The following is a 6,922-nucleotide window of genomic DNA, read 5'->3' as shown; positions in this document are numbered from 1 at the left end:
AAGAAAATCCTTATTTAATTGGATTTAGATAAATTCATTTATCTAAGAAATCCTAAGTAATATTTGATATATTTTAGATGTCTATTCTAAATAGAATTAAGATTTGTATAAATCTTGGTTGATAGGATTTTATTTTTATCTTATGGATTATGATGGATTTATTTTTATCTAGTAATATCCTAGTACGATTTAAATAATGATAATCCTAGATCAACGTTATCTTGAATTGTAGGATTTGATTTTATCGAAATAAAATCTAGAATAATCCTAAGTGGATTTAAATAGTTGACTCTATCTTGATAAATCCTAAATGAATTTGGATAATTATTATCCAAGATAAAACTTAATTATTTAATTGATTCTCCCTTGACTAGATTAAATAATTTTCGATAATTATCATGTGCGTTTAAATGTCATGCATTAAATGGATTTATCTGTTTATTTGGTGTTTATCTATTTTAAGTGGATTATCTGCTTTATCTGCTTATGTGATAATTATGCAAAAACCATATAAAAATATCTAAGTGATGATTACAACAAGTGCGTTGTATACGGTCTCCATCGGTTGGTTTGCAAATTTATGAACCTAGTTTCTAATGTTATCACCACCCATGCTATAGGGACAATAATCCTAAGAAATAGCAAGTTCATAAGGGCAGACTTCTCAAATATAAATAGTATGAACTAGAAAGTAGTTTCTAATATTATCGCCACTCATGTTGTGGGGACAATAATCCTAAGAAATTACAAGTTTCAGAAGATCAGCCCACCCTGATATCGAGATATAGTTCGGGAACCAGTCAGAAGATCCGTGGTCTAGTATTGAAGATCATCACGTGGAGAAGGCGCGAGCAATCGACGATTCTTTGGAGAATCAAATCGGTAACCCTAAACCGTAGAAAACATGTTTAGGATTTATATTTTCTAAGCATGAATTATTTGCGTTCTAGCATGCAATTATCTGTTTAACACGTGAATTGATTAATCGCATAATTTGTCAAATAGATCCGTATCTGATTTATTTGTTTTTTACAAGTCTTCCGTTGTGCAAGGGGCACCAAACCCCAACATAATTGAGTTTATAAAAGAAAATGGTGATGTAAGAAAAAAATGAAAAAAATTAAAAGGGGAATAGAAACGTCTAAAATGCCCCAAAAATGATATAAAAAATTTTAGGAACTATTGATGCATTTTTTGACAAGATCAGAGACTATTAATGTAGTTCACTCTATTCATAAATATCATTTCAAGAAACACACCATCTTCACTTGCAATAGCAATTGAAGAATCAAAATCAACCTGGTAGGAAAAAACACGTTCTCTATGTATCTCTCTTCGTTTAAATAAAGTTCATCGATCAGAGAAAAAACTCTCTAAGCTAGGCAAAGTAGCAATCTTACTTGATATGTCCCATCAATTATCTTTTGACGTGTGGAATTGTATAAAAATCACCTTCCAACATGATATCCACGCAAAGTTTGGTAAATATGGTAAAATGCAATAAATATCATGAGTAATTTGGAATGAATCTCGTACTTCTAGGTAATTATATTATACTTTATCTGTCCCATAAAAAATGTCACATTTTCCTTTTTAGTTTGTCCCACAAAAGATGTCACATTTCCCTTTTCGGAAAAGGTTCTCTCTCACATGAATATAAAAATTATATTTTCTCTCTCCACTTAACACACAAAACAACCTAAAATCTCGTGTCATCTCACAAGTGTGACATCTTTTATGGGACGGAGGGAGTAATCTAATTTGGGCATAATATACACTAGTACATAGTAGGGGAGTGTTATATTGTTAATTCATAACTTAATTGTTAACTACACTTAAATAATAGTCATTAGATATTCAAATTAAGGGCTTAGATAATCAATCCCTAAATGTCATTACGATCAAGGAAAAATCTCAATAAGGCCATAAGATTAATTTCAAAAAATATCAATAGGGGTATTAATGTCAATTAACTACATGTTTAGTTATAACTAACTTTTAAAAGAAATCCCAAAACTTTAAATTCATATAACATATATCAAATTAAAGATAATTTCATATGGATTCCAACGATATCATACATATATATGTTCCGACGTCAAAATTTAAAAAAACATTGAAAATTTTTAATTTTTTCGTACAGCAGAAATGTCAACATACTATATAAAATATATCAATATAATACATGTAGAATGTCAATATAAGCAATGGGTTAACATTCTTAAAGCATTGTGTTGACATTCTCAAAGCATTGTGTTGATATTTTCGAAACACTATATTGACATTTTCATCCAAAACCCTAATTTGGAGTTTTTTTTTTATCTTTTTTTATTTTATTAATAAAAATAAAAATTACACGTGGCAAATTGTAGACCACGCGTTTTCTAAAATCCTATAGCCTTAAATTAGTTATAGTTACTAATTAAATGATGAGTTAGCAATTGATCACTCCCCGTACGTGGTATTACCTAAAAATATGAGATTTTCACGTTGATACTGAAACAAATTTACTACTCCCTCCGTCTCGCACAAGATGACACGTTTTCTTTTTTAGTTTGTCCCAACTAAGATGGCACATTTCCTTTTTTGGTAACTTTCTCTCTCCAATTAATACACTAAACCACTTTTTCACACTCCTATTAATATATCCATCTTTCTTTATCTCTCTACTTTAATACTCACACTCACCTTCTCTCTCTCCAATTAAACACTTCCAATAACTCCTAAAATCTCGTGCCGGCTAAGCAATGTGTCATCTTAGCCGGGACGGAGGGAGTATCATATTACATTTTCAATTTATTTATATGATGAGACTCAAATTTACTATCATATTACATTTTCAATTTATTTATATGATGAGACTGCTTTCCCTTTGTACTGATAGCTATATTGCACATAAATAAATAATTACTACAGTATATACTAATATAATTCTTGTTTAATTTTAATATACACATTAAGTGTATAATAATTATTAATTATGTAAAAATACAAAGATACTAGTTAATACTAACAAGATGATTTGAAAATTAGAAAATGATGATTAAATTTAAATAAAAATAAAACTACTAAAAATGGAAATTATTAGAAAGCAAAATACAGTAAATGATAAAAAAACATAAAAACTAGTACTAAAACTCTCTTGATACAAAACACGGTAGATAAAATTAGAAAATGACAATTAAATTAAAAAACATAAAACTACTATAATCAAAGAGATCACCAATCAAAAACTTAATCCTATAAAAAAAGTACTTCTCAATAAATTTTACATAGAAGATAGAGCTTCTCATTGCAAATATATACTTACATTTATTGTGTGTATATATATGGTTGAAAATTATTGTAAATAGGATGTAAAAAATTTTCCATAAATATCATATTATGTGTGTCCATCTAGCTGGAAGAGAATTTTTTATAAAATTCCACACGTCAAAATATGAATGATATGACATACTAAGTAAGATTGACATTTGGTATACCTAATTCATGGAATTTTTTCTCAATCAAAAGAGAACTAATAGTATCTTGCAAATTTTGGAAGTGATTACCTCTTTTAATATCTCGTACGAATATATTAAATTGACAATCAATGGCCATCAATTTTTTAAAATCCAGAAAGACAAAAGTGACAAATTTAAATACATTTTCCTTGAAAAAAAAAGAGAAGTTTATAGAAAGATTGAAGCAAATTATGCACCTAATCATCTCCATATTGGTTATCAAGTTCTTGAAGTATCAAATCAATTACTTCTTTAAGTACATTAATCTTAAATAATAGAGATGAACAGTACACTTGATCTCTCTTGAACTTCCATATTTAGAACAATAATGTCATGATTATTGAAAATTGAGATTACCATGTTTAGTTAAACATCATATCTGTCATCCCTCATTTCCCGTCATTGATTCTGGTCAAAATGACAAGACTCGTATCAATGATAATTTCTTAATTCATTTTTTTTCAAAACAAGACACAATTATATAATCTTTTCGTCTCATAAGAATATGCATTCATTCCTTTTTAATCCGTCTCACATTTTTTGATTTTGAAAACTCTTTTTTCTCATTACTCTAATGAGATGGGGCGAATTCCTACAAATAATACTTTAATTACTTTTTCTTTCTACATCTCGAGAAAAACTTCCCTAATCAAGGAATACCAAGTTGACAATCCTATTTGGTATGTCCAATCAATAAAATTGAGACAAATGGCAATATACATCTTCCTAATTCCAACTAGATATATAAACTATGTAAACAATATAAATATAACCACACACACTTAAATTATATGGAAATTTTATGTACACTCCGTGTATAATAAAACAATATATTTAATATTCGTATATTTTGATTTGTATCATCTTTTACAATTATTGTCTATCATCTACACGTAAATATAGAAAAATTATCAATCATTTTAAGATTTTAGGAATTTATTAGTTTCCTCAAATATATATAAATATATATATGATCAAGGTCTAACTAATTTTAAGTGTATAACTAGAGAATAAATCTCAGCCACATATCTTAATACTCCAAATTAATCCTATGGTTTAAACAAACTTTCAAATTTTTATGAGAAAATACTTGTCTAAGGGCATTTTTGGAATTCAATATTTCAACATGAATTAATCAAATTTATAATCATCCATCGTGAGTTTATCGTCAAAATCTTCCCAAATCATTCTCCAATCTGAACCAAATTTAGCTTAGGATTTATTCCAAAAATATGAAATTCCCGATCTGAATCAAATTCAAGCGCGATTTCTCAGATCTGAACCAAATTCAGCTTCGTTCTGATTGAATACTTCACTCTAGCCATGTTTTACTTCACTGAAATGGAAAAACAAAGCACTTTAAGCATGGATGACAGAGACTTCACTCTAACACTAGAATACTTCACTTTAACCATGTTTTACTTCACTGCAATCGAAAATCAAAGCACTACAAGCATAGATGATAAACACTTCACTCTAACCCTTGAATACTTCACTCTACTCATGTTTTACTTCACAATAAGCATTTTATAAATTCTTACAATATCCGGATCATAAACTACTAATTCGGCTGTAGGATTTTGTTCAGCTTCTTTCAATTCTGACTGAATGCATTCATCATCACCACCTATCCCCATTAACGCTTCTAATGCAGACGCAATTTGGGCATCCACATTGTCATCCTATTTTCATAACAAGAAAAGAATATCAAATATAAATACCACAATACAAATGTACTAGATATCTGTATTACCTTCAATTGTGTGTTTTGTAATCCTCCTTTAGTTAGATCAGCACAAAATTCTTTTGTCACCTGCATATAGTGATATGTATTTAATCATAAATACAAAAACTTAAAAGGTAGATATAAACAAGAAGTAAAAAAGTATTATAAATTAAAATACAGCATCATAGAAATTTTTTTAGTTCACCCTGAATCATATGTCAAGTTTTAAAACACAACAGACCAAAATCAAAATCTAATTGTTTGCATCATTACAACACTTCAACTTACATCTTTCTTTTCCAAGTTAATATCAGGAAAAATTGATGTGCCTTCAGCCACTAGTTTGCTCTTTTCATCATAGATTTCCATCATCTTTTCCATGAGATCAATCCACTCTGGATTATCCTCTTGATCGACTTCCATAGCATGTGTCATATTATCAATTGGATTTGACACAGCTTGTTCGACTCGAGCAACCTCGACACCCACCATTCTAAGGGCAGTTACTGCTACAACCTTGAAGCAATTGATGTCTTTGCTAGTTGCCGGAGCATTCTTTATACAGTTCATCATTTTTTTAATAGAAGCTGTAGCTTCCCTTATTGAACTTTTTATTTCATCATTTGAAGAAGCTTCCTCAGTTGTTGGCAAAGTATTCTCAGGAGCTTCATTAGTTGAAGGAGCTTCGGTTGTTGGAAGAGTTTTCACAGGAGCTTCATCATTTGGTGGGAGAGTATTCTCAGTGGTAGAAGGGACAGGGGCAGTGACAATGGTTGAATCATTATTGACATATAAAGCTTCAATGGAGACCGGGTCAATAATGCTTTCTATGCTTCCTCGGCCTATAACACCACCATTTTTGAATTCCAACTGACCTCTTTCCCTAAGAAGGGTGGTTGTCCAGTTCCGGACAGTGGGAAATCTTCGAACCACCATCCTCGTCCTGTAGACAACCCTATCAACATAGCATGCCTGCAAAAAGGTTCAAACATGGATTATAAGCTGGGACGACAAATACTTCACTCTAACACTGGAATACTTCACTCTAACCATGTTTTATTCACTGAAATGGAAAAACAAAGCACTACAATCATAGATGACAGACACTTCACTCTAACACTGGAATACTTCACTCTAACCATGTTTTGCTTCACTATAAGTTGTGCTTAAATTAGAAAACTCACCAATAAGAAAGTGATGGGTCCAGTGAATGGAGTGGATTTGTTCTTTTTTTTCCAGCTATCATGTGCTGTGATTAGCACATTCAAAACATAGTTGCACCAGTTGTACTTTCTCACATTGGAAATGTTGTCTATATAGTCCAATATTCTTCCATCACAAATCCCATTTGCAGATGGTGAGATCAGCACAGAGTCCAACAGTACAAGAAAAACTTTTTTAAACAACTCACCACCATCTACATCAGTATCAAGCTGGTCTTGCAAATCAGTTGCGTAGATTGAATTTCTGTCCTTCTTCAAAGCTTTTGCAATGTTCTGCATATCATCGTTTATGTAATACTTCTTTTCAATATTTATCTTCCACTCCCCTCTTGGCAATCCTAAGGTCGCATGCACATCCTCCTCAGTGATATGCAACGGCTCATCATCAATTAACTTGATTCTTGTGCAGTTGTCTAGATTAAAATTCTCCAGGAGTGAAAATGCCATTTCCGCAGGAATACTTCTGATCT

The sequence above is a fragment of the Salvia hispanica genome, chromosome 4, assembly GCF_029641045.1.
Source record: "Salvia hispanica isolate PSC_SH4W2 chromosome 4, Shi_PSC_v1, whole genome shotgun sequence".
In the NCBI taxonomy this organism is placed as follows: Eukaryota; Viridiplantae; Streptophyta; class Magnoliopsida; order Lamiales; family Lamiaceae; genus Salvia; species Salvia hispanica.
This window is presented reverse-complemented; position numbering follows the sequence as displayed.